Here is a 16763-nt window from a genome sequence, read left to right as displayed (position 1 = left end):
ATGCAAATTAAACCCCCACTGAGAAACCTCTACATGCCCTTTAGAATGGTTAAAATGTAAAAGACTGACCATCTCAGTGTTGGCAAGGTTGTGGACGACCTGGATCTCTCACGTACTGCTAATGGAAATGCAAAATGGTGAGACCACCTTGGAAAACAGTTTGACAGTTTCTTAAAACATGGAGCATATACTTACCATGTGATCCAGCCATTCTTCTCCTAGGTATTTAACCAAGAGAAAAGAAAGTATACATCTATACAAAGATTTTTACACAATGTGTTTATAGCAGTTTTATTCATAATAGCCAAGAACTGGAAAGAACCCAAATGACCATCAAAAAATGATAAACTCATTGTAGTATATCCGTACAACAGAATAGTACTGCTCAGCAATACGAAGAAATGCACTATTTATGTTCACAATAATATGAAGACAAAAAAGAGCCCATAATGCATGATTCCATTAAATTCTAGGAAATGCATTCTCATCTATAGTTGCAGAAAGCCAAGCAGTGGTTGCTTAAGGAAGAGGTAGAGTAGGAAGGATGGCTGTGGGCATAATTTGATTGTGATAATGGTTATACAGTTGAGTACATATGCCAAAGATGATCCAGTTGCAGGCTTTAAATATGTGTTGTTTATTGAATATCAATTATACATCAATAAAGCTATTATTTTTAGAAGAAGAAGGAGGAGGAGGAGGAGGAATCCAATAGATTTGAATGTAGAGGGAAAATCCAGAGGGTAGGGATTAAAATGAGGCCACAAAAACGTCTTGCTGACTCTGAGAGCATTTCTGCTAATGAAATCAGAGTGAAAGCTGGATTGCCAGAGAAAAGGAGCAAGAAGAGGCTGATAGAAGTCTAGAAGGAGTGTATGTTTATTGCTCTTTTATTAGTCTGCTAGGGCTGCCACAACAAAATACCATGGACTAAGTGGTAGAAATTTATTTTCTCCCCATTCTGGAGGTGGGAGGTCTGAGGGCCAGCATGGTTGTTTTCTGGTGAGGGCTCTCTTTCTGGCTTGTGGATGGCTGCCTTACACTGGGTGCTTGCATTAAAGGACAGATGGGTGGGAAGCAAGTGAGAGAGAGCCCTGGTGTCTCTTCCTCTTTTATAAGCACAGCACCATGTCAGACTAAGGTCCCGCCCTTATGACTTCATTTAAACCTTATTACTTCCCAAAGGCCTGTCTCCAAATACTATCATTATGGAATTAGAACTTCAACAGAGGAGTTTTGGAGGGACACAAACATTCAGGCCATAGTAGCTCTTTAAGAATTGAGGAGGAAACTTGAAGGAGTAGGAATATTAAAGAATAAAAGAAGATGTGAACACATTTGTAGGAAGGGGCTTGGACAAGAGGAAGCAACTGAGGATAGAGATAAGTGTGAATACTGGGCATTGTTGGAATGAAGAGTACGGGTGGGGGGTCAGGGAGTTAGCGATTTCATTCAACAGCTTCTGTGGCCCAGGCAGGCAGGAAGTTAGGTGATAGAAATAGGTGGACTCATAGAGTCCTCTCACAGCCCCGTGCAGTGAGACGGGCTTTTTTTTTTTTCTTCTTTTTCTGTGTAAGGAAACAGGTTCTGAGAGGTTAAGGAAAAGAGGCAAGATCAGCAGCTCAGCGTCAGCACCAGGATCTGATTGCAGAGCATGGGCTTTCTTCTCTCTCACCTCACTCACAACCTTATAAGACCTCCCCAGTCCCCTGAACTAGTGGATGCTCCTAATTCCAGGAGACTGGGATACCTCAAGGGTCTTCAGAAAAAAATATGGTTGAAAACTAGATTTTTTTACCTAGGGTCTTTTCCTTTTTGCCTCAGTCTCCTTATGTCTCCTATGGTAATTCTGCTATGGGTAACTCCTTGTGTCTTTAATTGAAGAATAATCTTTCCTTCAAAGCTTTAACCTTTGTCTTTTAGTTAGTTGTTTATAAAAATATAAACAAATTCCATCCAACAGGCCCTGCAGCTCCATAGCCAGTGTGGAGCTGGAGTATTGGAAGACACGAATTTCCCTTTTATTTCCCCATTCTTCCTTCCCCTCTCCCTCACCATCCCTCTTTCTCCCCTTTTTCTCCTCCCTCCTCCCTCCCTTCTTTGTCCTTATGTTGGGCACAGCGGCATATACAGCCCACCTCCATCTGCCTAGGTGCCCTGTGGGAACTTTTCAGATCTTGTAGTCATGAAATCTATTAGTGGTATTCCTTGAGAGACCACTCTATCAGAACACACCATCTAGCCACTTTGCAGAAGGGAGATTTTTTTCTCAGAGCACTTCAGACAACTGCACTCTCTTCTGAAAATAGTCACACTTAGGGCCTCACCTCGTAATTGTGCAGGTGATATCTCTCTTCCTCCCCTCCCCTTTTCCTCCCCTCCCTTTTCCCTCTTCTCCCCTCCTCTCCTCTTCTTTCCACTCCCCTGTCCCATGTGCCCAGGCCTTTACATGTGCTGGGGATCAGTTGTGGCTGTGAGATTATTTTACAGCAGTACTTCAGGACTTATATGCCCAAGAAATTTAATTTACTTTGGTTTAAAATATTTTAGGAAATACGTTCAGATCTGAGAAATCATGGTGGAATGGGCCTAACCAGAAGAAGACATTCCAGAATTGTGAATGGCGTGGACAACTCAGTGATAGCCCTAACTCCAAAAGCCCCAGATACCCTTACTCATTCTCCAGAAAGATTTCAGGCTGCCAAAAGGTATTGTACCTGGTAAGATGGAAGAATGGATACTGGCTGGAATAATAAAAGTGTCCTCTTTTAAGTCAATTAACAAATGGTATTGTGGGACTGAAGGAGCCTAAAGTCTCAGAGTGACTAGCATCTTCAATAAAGACCTTGTATGAATACTGAGAGGGCTCAACTCCTTCCAATCTACTCCAGTCAATAAAGGACAGTGAACAGTCCTAATTTTAACCTCTTCTCTCCTCTTTCTCCTCCTCTCTTCTCTTTTCTTTCACTTCCCTTCCTTCCCTTCTTCTCTCTCTGTATATTTTTCAGACTCCAAAGAGTGTAGATCACAAGGAAGGCCTCTCCAAATTCTCCATATCTATCTTGAATTGAGAAGCACAGAATTGTCCTCATTATTCTTTTTGAAGACGGAGTCTCACTCTGTCACCCAGGCTGGAAGGCTCAGTGCACTGCATCCTCTGCTTCCTGGGTTCAAACAATTCTCCTGCCTCAGCCCCCCGAGTGGCTGGGACTACAGACGTGCACCATCACACCTGGCTAATTTTTGTGTTTTCAGTACAGATGGGGTTTCACCATGTTGGCCAGGCTGGTCTTGAACTCCTGACCTCAAGTAATCTACCTGCTTCAGCCTCCTGAAGGGCTGGGATTACAGGCATGAGCCACCATGCCCAGCCTGTCCTCGCTGTTCTAACAAAGGTTCTAACATTGCTTAAAGTAACAGGATGGTGAATTATTGTCAGAGAGGTATGACCTCTCCAGAGACATGTCTATAAATTAGAGATGCCCTATTCTGTCTGGATCTCTTTTCACCATGACAGAGAAAGAAATAGGTGGACTCATAGAGTCCTCTCACAGCCCCATGCAATGGGGGGAATGACCTTCTTACTCTGTAGACATTCATACTCTGTAGTATGAAGTACTTTGTAATACTCTGTATGATAATCTGTATGAATACTCTGTAAATCATACTCTGTAGTATTATTTGACTGAGTATTTTATCAGGGCCTACCAATGACACTCTAATTGAATTCTGGCAAATTTAGAATAAAAAACAGTAACAGGCAAAGCAATTTTATTACTCAAGATGCTGTTAGTCTGACACATGGCCAGAGATCAAATACGTTCAGTCTACATTTCCAATGTGTGGATGGAAGGTTTAAGACTGATATGTCTAGTCAAGAGGACCCTTGGGAGGCCACTTCAAGTATCCCTACAGTTAAGGCTAGGAGAATGCAAAGGGAGATGGGTAGTACAAACACTGGGCTCAGGACTGAGAAAGGCTGCTGATGCATGCTTCAGGCACGTGGGGTCCCTGAGCCTGAAATGTGGATGGTGACACATCCACATCCCTGGTGAATAGTCAGAAACACCTGAAGCAGGCGGGAACCATGGAGACCCAGCCAGCTGCCCTCCTGCTGCAATGCCCAGTACACACATTGTCTTTCTGTTCCCCGTCTGCATGCCTCCTGCGTTGGGCTCCCATGTCTCTGTTCACTTGTCAGGGCTCCAGAGGCCTTCGTGTCTATTCAACTGGAAAAGGTGGGGCTGAGGAACATGATGCTGAACGCCTTCCTCCTGAGGAAACAAACCATGGCCGACGGAATGAAGAACCCTGTGAGTGTGCAGTGAGAAATGCTGGCCAAAGCTCTGGTCCTCTTTTGTATTTAAGCAAATGAAAAGTCTTCACTTGGAATCTGTTGATCTGATGCTTTCAACCTATTTGGCTAGGACCACTGAAAATATATTGTAAAGAAGTGAAAAGCGGAGTTCAATAAGAAGTAAAAAGGAGTCAGTTCCAGTGGGTTGCAGTCATGTTTAAAAATGTATGCATTTTCCCAAGGCCACAGTTTGTTTTGTCACTTTCTAAATGAACTCTTTTCAGCACCTGCACTGGAACATTAACCTACTTTTGAGTGACCCACAGGGGATTGGGGATAAGACAGGTGAACAATGGGTCTTATCCATCTGGTGACCTGATAACCATGCAGTTATCTTGTTTTTTCAGACACTACCACTATGTTTGTGTTTAAAGGTTTTTTTTATATTAGCCTAATCTATTGAAAAATACTAAAACTCAAAACTTTGATCAGTAATAATTATTCCTTAATTTTGTCAGTATCATTTCATTACTCATTAATTTTTTGATGAGAAGATCATTATGCTAATACATAGTTATTTAGGAGGAAAATGACAAGATTTATAATTCTAGGCTTTGTTCCCTATTTGTGATTTTAGAGGAAAGACTTAAATTTACCTAATCTAGTTCTACAGATGAGATATGACAGGGGCCAGCAATTACTGCTCAGCAATAATAGAAGCAAAGGGTCCCTTCTAATAAGCAATTCTCAAAAAAATATTGACCAAGTGAAAAAAACCGTTCATGAACTGCCCTTCAGGGTTATTCAATACCCATCAGAAAGAGCTCAGACAATATAATTACCTATATTAATTTTGTCAGGGTCTGGGGGCTGCTTACTAGCTAATAAGTTAATCTATTACTGTTCCATGGATGCTGGCAGAAGGCACACAAAACTCCTTTGTCAGAGACAAATAATTGTATTATTCACAACAGAGTAGGCAACATGAGCTTCATGTTCATGCCAGTCCCACAGGGACAGTGTGGAGTAGCCTACATGCAGGTAGTGGCTTATGTCACAGTTGAAAAGCACTGAATCTGGGGAACCCACCTCCTGCTCCTTTTCCTGGAGGGAGAGATCACCTTATCACTCAAGATTACTCTCTGCAAACACAACCCTGAGAAATGGTTGTGAGGTAAAGTGTGGTCAGGGCCTTGCAGCCTTGGGATACTCAGCGAGACGGGTAGGAGCGGGAGAGAGACACAGAGGAGTGCCTCCTAACAAGCTTAACCTACAAAGAGTGTCCCAGATGTGTGGCCTTTTCCTGCTTGAAGTTTGCTTTAAGTTTGTACACATGCACTAGGCTGGGGAGTTCTTATAGCCAATTGTCTAATAAAACTATCATTCTCCTTCATCACAGGATGAAACTGGAAAAGTCAAGAGAGATGTTATAGTTGAATATTGTCAGAAGTAAGTATAGTATATGTGAATAACACATGCTGATTTCTCTGACTCTAAATGCAATAAACAGCAGTTTTATTGGCTAAAACCAAGTTAAACTGCCCTCTGACATGCATGGGAGCATTGGAAGTGAAGGATAGGGGTCGCTATGAAGGGGTTCATGCTTCTGCCTTCAGGCAATAGCCGTCTGACCCAAATGGGAATTTTTTCTTGATAGAAGTACTGTCTCTTTGGAAAGTCCTTCAGGAAAGCAGATCCTGGAACTTCTGTGAGAGGTGGAAGAACTTGGACTGTGCTTCTGGACATCCTTTCTTCTGACTGTCAGGTCTAAACACCGCATGTCTCACTGTGCTCTTCGGGGTCAGATCATGGCATACTGCAATAGCCTGAGAGATCTTCTGGAAGATCTTCCTACCATCAGGGACACATTGTTCATGGTCGGGCAACCACAAGAGAAGAAGGGGTTGAAGGACTTCAAGGAGGGCCTCAAGGCTGACCCCAGGTGTGTAATTTCCCTCAGTGTTTATTATTCTCCTTCCCTGGACATACTTCTCCCAGGGGAGAGGCATGTTAAGGTTAATAGTAAACCTTTACTGCCCTTGACCTTGATCTTCTTGTCTAAAAGGGCAAAAGAAAGAGTTAACACTCTAAGAATAAGAGCATCCTTGTATTTGAACCCAGAAGGGGTTCTTTGTTTATGGGCTGTTTGGCTGTTTTTTCAATCTATGCAGTTTTGTTTTCCCTGGGAGCCCAGAGATTTTCATCAGTCACAATCTTTTACATAGCTAGCATCTAAAATAAGCAAACAAATAAGTAAACTTAATCTTGAGAGCTGTCCTGTCTTCAAATATTCTACTTAATGGAGTAGAAGAAATAGAAAAAAAAAAAAAACAGTGATATACCAGTGCCTTGGATAAATCAGTGTCCTTCTGTTTTTCTCTGAGAGGAAAAATATATCTGTGTGTGTGTGTGTGTGTGTGTGTGTGTGTGTGTGTGTGTGTGTAGTTTTTTTTTTTTTTTTTTTGAGACTGAGTTTTGCTCTTGTTACCCAGGCTGGAGTGCAATGGCGTGATCTGGGCTCACCACAACCTCCGCCTCCTGGGTTCAGGCAATTCTCCTGCCTCAGCCTCCTGAGTAGCTGCGATTACAGGCACGCACCACCATGCGCAGCTGATTTTTTGTATTTTTAGTAGAGACGGTGTTTCACCATATTGACCAGGATGGTCTCGATCTCTTGACCTCATGATCACCCGCCTCGGCCTCCCAAAGTGCTGGGATTACAGGTGTGAGCCACCACGCCCTGCTGTGTGTGTGTATACACACACACACACACACACACACACACACACATTTATATTAGAGGGATATTAAGTGATAAGAGCTGCTTCCATACATATCATGCATTATCCAGTTTTCCAAAGTTTCTTAACTCAGCCTACCTAGGGTTCACCCACTTGGATGGAAGAGTTAGCGTATCTGTGCAGTGACCACACTTCCTTAAAAAAAAAAAGAGGGAGATGCTATATGGTGTGTAACCTCCAAAGAGGAGAAAAACACCCTGCAGGGTGAGCTTACCTCATTCCTCACTCTTCCCCTTGTAGCATGGAGCCTGAATAACAGTAATACTTAATATATATGATCATAAACTGGATAGATGGAAGGGAACCGAAAGATCATTTGTATCAGACCACTTTCGCTCATTCATTCATGCAGGCTTTACCCAACCATCATTTATTAAGTGCCCAGTTAGCATTAGGCACTTTGCTATGTGCTAGATTTACAAAGGTAAGTAAGTCATTGACTGGCCATAAATTCAGTCTAGTGGGGGAAAGCTCTATAAACAAACATCTAACTTCAAGGACAACACGTGAGAGGTATGTGAAAAGGTCTATGAAGACACTAAAGAGGCAGCGTTTTTTTTTTTTTTTTTTTTTTTATGTACAATTTGATGCATTTCAATGTATGTACACATCTCTGAAACATCACCATCAAGATAGTAAATATGTCCATCACCCCAAGTTTCCTTCTGCCTTCTTGTAATCTTTCCTTATGGCCCTCATTGCCTCAGGCAATGCCACGGCTCTGCTTTCTGTCACTCTACATTAATTTGCATTTTCTAGAATTTTATATAAATGGAATCATACAGTATATATTCTTTCGTGTTTGGCTTTCGCTCAGCATAATTATTTCAAAATTTATCCATGTTGTTGTATCCATTGTTCATTCATTTTTATTGCTTAGTAGTTTTCCATTGTAAGGATATGCCAAATCTCTCCTCCTGAATTTTTGAATCCATACTCAAATCAGGTTTTCATCCTCACTACATCACTGTAACTGCTCCTGCCAAGGTCACCCAAAGTTAATTCTAACTCATCTTCTCTGAACACATCCACAGTATGTGTCATAGCTGATCTCTGCCTCCTCGTTAGAGCGGTTCCAGGTGCCTTCCAGAATGCCTTATTCTCCTGCTGTCTTGCCCTGTCTCCCGACCACGCTTGCTCCACCTCCTTGGCTGCTTTTCCCTCATCTCTCAAAGCCTCTAAACTTGTGTGTCCTGGGACTCAATCCAATCTCCTTTCCATTTATACTCCGTTGGTGATCACATCCTGTTGTTTGTTTGTTTGTTTGAAATGGAGTTTCGCTCTTTTTGCCCAGGCTGGAGTGCAGTGGCACAATCTCGGCTTACTACAACCTCCGCCTCTCAGGTTCAAGCGATTCTTCTGCCTCAGCCTCCCAAGTAGCTGAGATTACAGGCTTGCACCACCACACCCAGCTAATTTTTTGTATCTTTAGTAGAGACAGGTTTTACCATGTTGGCCAGGCTGGTCTAGAACTCCTGATCTTGTGATCCACCTACCTCAGCCTCCCAAAGTGCTGGGATTATAGGTGTGACCCACCACGCCCAGCCTGTTTGTTTTTTGAGACAGGGTCTCGTTCTGTCACCCAGGCTGGAGTGTAGCGGTGTGATCTTGGCTCACTGCAGCCTCTGCCTCTCGGGTTCAAGGGATCCCCCACCTCAGCCTCCTGAGTAGCTGGGACCACAGGCACGTGCCACCACACTGGGCTAATTTTTTGTAGTGCTGGGGTTCTGCCATGCTGCCCAGGCTGGTCTCAAGCATGTTTTTGCTTTCAGTTATCTCACATTCTGTCGTCACAGGTGGTGCCTCACCATTCCTGGGGACCAGGGCCTCCTTGTTCTGAGCACATACAGTGAGGTGTAGGTCAAACGACAAGTGAGCAGGTCTGCATGTCATATGGGCCGAGGGTGGCCATTTGGGCGTGAGAGTGGGGGTGTGAGGGAATGTTGCATGGGATACACGTGGGTTAGGTGTGGGGTGCAGTGGTGTGGTGCCAGGTAGGCGTCTTGGCGGGGCTCACCTTCCAAGAGGCAGTGTTTTATGCTATCCTAGGGCTACAGAGAGGAATTCAAAGATAAACTGACAGGAATGTTGGAGTTCACCAAGAAAATGGGGCTGCTAGAACAGGCTACAGAATGCAAGAGAATGAAAGAATCTGAAGTCCTTAAGCCTGACTGACTGACAGCTATCAATATAGTGGCCAGTCCCACCTTGATACTTATGAAATGCCCAGTTTATGGATACCAGTGTTTGGTTTCATGAGCTCAGCCGAGCTTTCACTTGGGTAGATGTCAGTATTTACCAAATGGAAGAATGCATCCGAGAGAAGAGTAGAGGCTAAGGTACTTCAGTAGACTATTTTGCTGAAGGGCTTGACTAGATACCTGTTGCCCAGTGAGGCTGCAGTATATCTTTCTCTCATATGAAGCATCACAGGAGAATCCTCTAAGACTTCTTAGCTCCATTCTCTAGCCAAGTTAACTATGTGCTAGCCCAGTCTACAGCTGGGATTGAACTTCAAAAGTAGTTTAGCCAGTGCAGTAGTGCATGCCTGTGGTCCCAACCAGTCAGGAGGCTGAGGTGGGAGGATCACCTGAGCTCAGGAATTCAGGGCTGTATGGCACTATGATCATGCCTGTGAATTGTGACTGCAGTCTAGCCTGGGCAACACAGGAGACTCCATCTGTAAAAAAATTAATAAATAAAATTTAAAGATTAAAATAGTTTCCAGAAGTCTAACCATGAACTTGCCATAAAGTTGTGTTTAGGATAAAATATATTCAGGAAGTCCATTTTTATTTCTGATCTGTTTCATTTTCAGCAACTGAATAAGTAGATCCAGATATGGAGAGGAGGGAAAAATCTAACTTACAGATCTTGCTCCATTCCTTTATTATTTCTTATAGATGCTGTGTATTTTCTAAAGATTAAGGGAAATGGTGAAGCTGGAGAGCCTAGACACCTCAATCATCTGGTCAGTTAATGTGTGATAACTTTAGGATAGGGTCTTGGACTGGGAAAGTATGAGCAAAGTGAGTGCCCACTCAGAGCCTGAATCACATAGTCAGCCAGCAGATGAGCTGCCACTGATAGAGGCTCAGTGTTTCTCTCCTACACCAATCTCCTGCTTCCTAAACACTCTAGATGTTAACATGGCCCTTTTAATACACTCATATAAAAAGGAGTATAGAGAAAGGAAATTCTGTCTTATGTGAAAGTCTGGAAAAGCACTGTATAAGATTCTTCTAACTCCCAAAGTCAGTGGTTCCATGCATCTCCTGCTTCCTAAACACTCTAGATGTTAACATGGCCCTTTTAATACACTCATATAAAAAGGAGTATAGAGAAAGGAAATTCTGTCTTATGTGAAAGTCTGGAAAAGCACTGTATAAGATTCTTCTAACTCCCAAAGTCAGTGGTTCCATGCATCTCCTGCTTCCTAAACACTCTAGATGTTAACATGGCCCTTTTAATACACTCATATAAAAAGGAGTATAGAGAAAGGAAATTCTGTCTTATGTGAAAGTCTGGAAAAGCACTGTATAAGATTCTTCTAACTCCCAAAGTCAGTGAGTGGTTCCATGCACTGAGGATCGACTAAGAAAAATTAAATGTCAGCCACAAGAAGGTGTGATGGAGAGAGACATGGACTGGGAGTCAGAATATTTGGACTTTGCCCAGCTCAGTCATATGTTGCCCTGAGGTCTTGGGTAAATCACTTGTCTTCAATTTCTGGGCCTCAATCTTTTTGTCTAATGACTGAGGAAATTGAAGAACAGCTCTCTGAAGTTAAACATGTTATGATTCTTGGTGCTAAGTTATCTAGAGCACGATTCCAAGGAATAGAACTGCTAAGGAAATACTTTATTGTAAGGGGCCATTTTTAAGACTGCTCAGGACATGATAAATAGGAATCATCCCAAGCCAAAGTTAACTAGAGATGAAGGGACAGAGTTGAGGAGTGAGGGCCATAGAGGAAAGAGGACCTCATCTCATTCATAAAATAAGGGGTTGAGTTAGAATGAGGATGAGAAATCAGTTTTATTCTAAACTTCAATTCAAACAATGCATTAATGGCCCTACTGAGGATTCTGAGGCATCTCAAGTTTGTGAGAGTAATTGTAATTGATTGGCAATTTCTGCCATGCTCCAGGAAAGGCAGAAAGGTAACTTCCATGCTATGGGTTTGCCATCCTTGACTAGAAGAGCCCATAAAATTCTAAGATGCTACTTAATTCTGCAAAGGGTTTAATATACTGTGTTTAGTTTAGCAAAGACACTCCTGTCCTGGTAGAGGAGGAGCCAGGGGGAGCCCTTTTCCTAAGCAGGAAGTTTCTTGAGGTTTCCATTCCCTTCATGGCCCCGGAGGAGACTGGAGTCTGGGGTCTAGGATGACGCTCCACTACACTCCAGGAGTGGCTGCATTTGCTGATGGACAGAGAGAGGAGGCTAATATTAATTGAGCCCTTACTTTGTGACAAGTAGAAACACGGTCATCCCTAAAACAGCTACTTTGTGCGAATTAGAAGGCAGCATTGCTTCCTCTGAGCAGGTGTAGTCTCATACCAGGGAAAAGCATCTAGCAAGTAAAGTACAGGTTGGGTCTTGGCCACTGCTTGTTGTCTCAGGGCACAACCTGATCAACAGTATATGGCAGCCTAACCAAGTGCCGGTCCTTGCCCAGCAAGGACAAATAGTTAATTATAGTACACTGTGATCAAGTAAAATAAATGTTTAATGAAAGCCCCCACCAAGAAGTAGTATTATCTGAAGGATTGGGGTGATGAGGATGGGGAGCAAAAAAGGCTCTAGGGAAGAGTGGGTGCTTAACCTGTGTCTTGAATGACAACTAGTGCTCCAGGGGGACAGGGAAAGGAAATTCAGCTCAAGCTGGGAGAATGGCATGTGCAAAGGAACAGAGGTGAGAGACAGCATGTGGACTTGTGCGGGACTCATATCCAGAGTATGTGAGGCAGCAATGGGAAGTAGAATGTATCGAGGAGTGAGAAAAGAGCCAGAAGTCTTTGTCCTTCAGGTCATTGGGAGAAGTGGAGCAAGAGGACTGTCCGTGACATTATGTAGGAAGCTACTACAGTTGTAGAGAGAGATGTTTAGAAGGTGAAATCAGCTAGGCCAGGTGCTGGATATAATATGAAGCTGAGGGAGAAGGAGGAACCTAGGATATCACTCAGAATCTCTGGCTTGGGTGAATGAAAATATAGCAGCGCCATTACTGTTTAATGGACACGGACTTTCAGTTTTGGAAGGCGAAAAAAGTTCTGGAGATGGAGGGTAGCGACATGTGCACAACACTGTGAATGTACTCAGTTCTACTGCAATATACACTTTAAAAATGGCTAAAATGGCTAAGAGGTGAGGCCTGGGATGGCCAGCTGGGCTTGGAACTGAGCAGGGTCAAGATAGAGGAGGACGTGCTGACCACCCTGAAGATCCTCATCACCGGTGAGAGTGGGGTGGGCCAGTCCAGCGTGTTCTTGGGGCTCACAGATGATACTTCTGACCCAGAACTTGCAGCAACAATAGTATGATTAGCAAACAGTATGATGAGAATGTAAGCCAAGTGAAACAAAGAGATTACTGTCATGGAAGTTGCCTCAAATTTCAGTTGTCTGGAAAGCAAAGTAAAGTGGACCAGCTGCCACAAAAAATATACTCAGCGAACTCTAAGCAAGTTTTGGGGGCTCCCCAAAACCAACAAAAGCTTCAACAAAAGTAGAATTTCAAATTTCTGTAATTTGGTTAGAAATCACCTCCCAAAATTAAACATGAACATCAATGTCTGTACTAACAGCCTCATGGGGTGGACACAAGATTTGTGTTATTGATCCGAATGTTACCAAGGATTCATGATTTCTGGCATCTGTCAGTGTTAATTTAAGAAAGGAGCGGATTGGCCAGACATAGTGGTTCATGCCTGTAGTCCCAGCATGCCAAGGAGGGTGGATCACCTGAGGTCAGGAGTTACAGACCAGCCTGGCCAACATAGTGAAACCTTGTCAATACTAAAAGTGCAAAAATTAGCCAGGTAATTTTTGCACCTGTAATCCCAGCTACTCGGGAAGCTGAGGCAAGCGAATCACTTGAACCTAGGAGGTGGAGGTTGCAGTAAGCCAAGATAGCACTACTGCACTCCAGCCTGGGTGACAGAGCAAGACTGTCTCCAAATACAGTAGTAGAGCAAACCCAGCTGTGAGGCAAGGACCTCATCAAGTAGTCATGCAGTGCTTTTGTTAGGGTTCTTGGAGCAAGTCTTCCTCATTCCTTCACCTTCTCCTGACCTCCCTGTAAACCTGAACTGCCAGTTACCTCAATTTTCTTTAAGGCCAAACTGTTCTTAATGTTGTTAAATTGGTTGAGGACATGGGTGAGCCACTGCTTGTTCTGCACGTTGTCCTCAGGGTGCTCTTCAAGCAGTACAGCAGACATATGGCTTTGGCCCGCAGGAGTGATTCGCCCATTACCTAGCCCAGTTGCGTCCCAAGATGTGTCCTCCAAAGAAGCCGATCAGATAGAGGGATCCTCACTGTGGTTGTAGCTCTGGTGGAGCATTTTGTCCACTTGCTAGGCATACAGGAACGGGTTGCGGGGCACACAGAGCCTTTTGCACCTCACGCACACCTGCTTGTTCCGGATCTGCCTTCCGTTTCCCTGTGCCACACGCAGATCCTGCACCATGGGATTTACTGACTTTGCAAAGATGTCCCGTTCCAGCAGTGAGTTGCTGTGGGAGCCCACCAGCATCTATGTGAAACTCGCCTGAGTGCACCTCCCGGAGGCAGAGAGGCGGTAGGAATCTTGGTGGTGAAATAGCCCTGCACAAAGCGTCTCTCCGCCTTGGCTGGGCTCCTCACCGGGCTGCACTACTCCTTCAGATCGTCCCCTTTGTCCTTGGACCGGTGAAGGAAGCCGGTGGCCAGTGCGGCCGTCAGCATCATGGGTGCCAGCAGGAAGATCCAGGGGTGTGCTCCCGCCTGCCACTCCGGCCACTGGAAGGAGAGTGGCACGTCCAGGAAGTAGGAGTGGCAGTGGCGCCAGCAGACAGGCTCTCCGGGGTCTCCACCTCTGGCAGGGATGGGTCGTCCCCTCCAACCCGGGGGATGGCTGTGGCCCCTGCCCCTGCTCCAGCAACTGCCATCCTGGTTCCTCATCCGACTCCGGGACGTCCCTGGCCCCGGACCTCGTGGCGTTGAGCTGCGCTCTGTCTGGGACCCCTGCAGCCTCTTGGAGCCTGGCCCCGGCCGGCCCCGGTTTCCCTGCGGCTCAGACTCCGGTTCTGGCTCTGACCCCCCGCCCGACCCCGGCTCCATCGCCCATCCCGCTTCCTGGGCTCCGGCTTCGCCCCAGGCTCCGGATCCAGCTACACCACGACGTTAGAGGAGCCGAAGGCCGTTTCCGGGGAGCACAGGCGGCGCTGTCACTTGGCACAGCAGGTGAAGGGGCAGCTGCCAGCGGAGCTGCCACCTCCGCCCCGCCCAACGGCTTTCCGGGAAATTCTAGGGGAGCCTGTGCGAGCCCGTGGCGGGCCCAGACCAGAGGCCGCGTGGGGAGCACGTGGGTGGCCACATCGCCCAACGAATCTGAAATGTGTTGGTCTTGTGCCTGTCCTCCCAAGGGTTCAGCAAATACAAAGCCATCAATTGTGCGCCTATACAATGGGACTCGCAATGTATTGGGAGAAGTTGGGTGTTTCTCCCCACAACACACAAACGGCACAGAAATTCCACGTGTCCTGAGTGACATTTTGCCTTTCCTGAGGTTCACCCAGTGGCAGTTTGAGGTCAGACAGGTAATGTGCCTATGTCGTAACACGATTCCAGAATAGCACATCTCACACACATGTATGAACAGCCAATCATCATGCTCGTGAACCACGAAAGGACCCTAAAGCCTTTTAAATAAAATTCCACTCCTGCTCTGAAAACAGACAAACAAAAAGGCTAAAATGGTAAATTTTGTGTTATGTATATTTTACCACAATTTTTTTTTTTTTTTTTTTTTTTATGGAGGGGAAGAGATGGTAATGCCACTGCCACTGGGAGAAAGAGATATGGAGGGAGATGAGAAATCGCAGCTCAGAAGCCTCAGCTGTGAATTTCTTCCACCAGCCTCCCGACGAGGATCAGGTGCTTCTTGATGGGCGTCCTCTGCACTGTCATACACTTCCATTAGCCATGCTGCTGCACAGCGTCGTGGTTGCCAGCTGGGTCTGGAAGGTAAGAGCATGGAGGGCAGAGGGGGTCTTCATTTTGTATCCAGGTGTGCACCTCTGACTTTGACCCTGGTTGAAAGGGAGGGGGTGTGTGTTAGGGGTGGGAGTTGGGGAAATAGGGCATCAGGAAGGGGAGGGAGTTCCAGTTTTAATTTTGTCAAGAAATAGCAGACCATGTTATCATCTGCTGGCAGGAATTTGGTATGGGTGCCTTAAAGAAGGCTTGGAATTACGAAACAAGAAAATGGGCATGAGAGCTGATCAAAGGAAAGGAAAAGGATTGTTCCAGGGTGTCAGTGCTCAGGCTGGAAACCATTTCTATCAGTGTAATTAGCAGTGTGATTTCCTCCAGCTGTGCTTAGCAACATGCACTCAGAAACAGAAAGCGGAGTAGTTGGAGGGACCCAGAACTGGGGCTTTGACAGGTAGGTGGGTTGTGACTACAAAGCAGCAGAGAATTGAAGGTGCTGGGAAGAGAGTAGTTCATGTGCCTGACTGTGAGACCCAGTCCGGATAGGGAAGGTCCAGTCTGAGATCAGAAAGGAGCTGACAAATGGAAGGGGAGACCAGAGGACTGGATGATGTCAAGGAACCTATTTTGGGGGAATAAAGGAAGGGAAGTTTAGTGGGAGTGGATGACTCAGAAAGCTGGAGGAATAAAATATGGGGCTGGGAAAGTTAAGACTTTGGAGGTGATACGGTTTTAGAGGATCATAAAGTCTTGGGTGTGGCCCAGAAGTGGTCAGCTGAAGGGGAATGAAAGGGGACAGTGTTGAGCAGGTTGGGGAATTGCCAGGCCAGGTAATTGACAGGCCATCCACAAGGGGCAGGGGCAAGTCTCCCTGTGGGGCTGAGAACCAGGCTATGCTTCTTGTACTGAGTACCTAAAGCTTTCTGTGGTCATCTCTGCTCTTCTCAGCCGATGGCTGCTTGCTGCAAGCAGGGCTGGAAATGGCAGGAAACAACAGATAAGAAGTAAAGGATAGCACTTGGTAGAGGGCTCTGTGGCTCCAGGGCCTCTTCTCAGAGGCCAAGGACTGGTTCAGTCTTGCTGCTAGCAGCAGCTGCCAGCATGTGGCCTGCAGGTCCATGCGCTCAGATGCAGAAGTTACAACTTTTTATTTTTGGTATTCATTGTTACCTTTGGGCAGGAATGAACACTGTGAACTGTATAATAGAGATGAGATTGGATTAAGCTGGTTTTGATCTGTTTCAGAAAAGGAATTGTCTGACTTTGTGGTTGCTAACAGAAAGGCAATTCTCCAAACTAAAACCATACTTTATTCCTGAGCTGAGAATTAACTGATCAAAATCCTGAGACTTATGTTTATTGTAGCACTACTCACAACAACCAAGATATGGAGTCAACCTAATGACCCACAAATCAATTATTTGCAGCAGCATGGGTGCACCAAGGATTTTCCACCAAGAAATAACT

The 16763-nt window shown here is 45.1% G+C and overlaps 2 non-coding genes across 2 annotated transcripts in view; one reads left to right on the top strand and one right to left on the bottom strand.

The window, feature by feature from the left end:
* Positions 1–16763, top strand: part of CCDC162P (coiled-coil domain containing 162, pseudogene) — an 88255-nt gene that overhangs the window by 63819 nt on the left and 7673 nt on the right. The window contains exons 13-17 of the transcript XR_012517118.1: positions 2551–2720; positions 4202–4313; positions 5697–5746; positions 5955–6239; positions 15222–15329. This is a non-coding gene — a transcript (coiled-coil domain containing 162, pseudogene). The remainder of the gene's footprint in view (positions 1–2550; positions 2721–4201; positions 4314–5696; positions 5747–5954; positions 6240–15221; positions 15330–16763) is intronic.
* On the bottom strand, positions 14893–14996 carry LOC120363501 (small nucleolar RNA U13). Its single transcript, XR_005579045.1, has one exon. It is a non-coding gene; the product is annotated as a small nucleolar RNA U13 (small nucleolar RNA).

This window comes from Saimiri boliviensis, chromosome 4 (genome assembly GCF_048565385.1).
Source record: "Saimiri boliviensis isolate mSaiBol1 chromosome 4, mSaiBol1.pri, whole genome shotgun sequence".
Classification (NCBI taxonomy): Eukaryota; Metazoa; Chordata; class Mammalia; order Primates; family Cebidae; genus Saimiri; species Saimiri boliviensis.
The sequence above is the reverse complement of the archived record's forward strand: the minus strand, read 5'-3'. Positions and strand labels throughout refer to the sequence as shown.